This window comes from Dermacentor silvarum, chromosome 9, assembly GCF_013339745.2.
Source record: "Dermacentor silvarum isolate Dsil-2018 chromosome 9, BIME_Dsil_1.4, whole genome shotgun sequence".
NCBI classification, from domain to species: Eukaryota; Metazoa; Arthropoda; class Arachnida; order Ixodida; family Ixodidae; genus Dermacentor; species Dermacentor silvarum.
This window is the reverse complement of record NC_051162.1, coordinates 153,570,656-153,571,505: the sequence shown is the minus strand read 5'-3', so window position 1 is coordinate 153,571,505 and position 850 is coordinate 153,570,656.

The following is an 850-nucleotide window of genomic DNA, read 5'->3' as shown; positions in this document are numbered from 1 at the left end:
CGATGACGTCCTCAATGTAGCTCGTGAAGGTTTCACCGCTTTGTTGAGCGCGACCACGCAAACGGTAGTTCAGCACGGACTCGGCGCACAGCGGGACGGCCGAAGACCGAAGTGAGGGTCTCAGTGAAAGCTGACCAGGTTGGAAATTCGGCTTCGTGGTTTCTAAACCACAGATGTGCCACCTCAGTCAGATAAAAGATGGCGTTGGTCAGCTTGTCGCGATCAGACCACTTGTTATGCGCGCTAACGCGGTCATACTCTGCAAGCCAGTCCTCCACGTCGTGATCGTCGGTGCCGCTGAAGATGGCAGGGTCGCGCTGACGTACCGCACCAGAACACAGAACAGCCGGGGGGGGGGGGCGGGAGCGGATTGCAAAGGGCCGGCGTCGTCGGTCATTGTGGCCGCAGATGGCAACGTACGGCTGCGCAGCTCCAGGTCGGGGAAAACGTTACCCAGCACCTCCACCAAATGTCACGGGATGTTCTTGCAAGTCCACAGGGCGTCTGACCGAAGTACAAGAAGACGGAGCAGTCTCAGCTGGACACCGATCGAGCGCGCACTCCTGTTCGTCGACTTCCTCTTTCACACTTTACCGTGCCAGTACCGATAATCTCCAGTACAATATATATATATATATATATATATATAACCCCCTAACTTTCATGAAGGCAGGATCCCTGGCCGAATGTCAGTAAAATTTCCTGTTTTTGCCTAAGTGTTCCTCTTATTTGACTATATCAATGAAGTTTATAGTGCCCCAAATGTTAGGGAGGGGGTGGGGGTTGTGTAAGCAAACGGGCCTATACAAGCCGTTTTTTTTTTCTAAACCCGTGCAGTGATGCCAGTAAG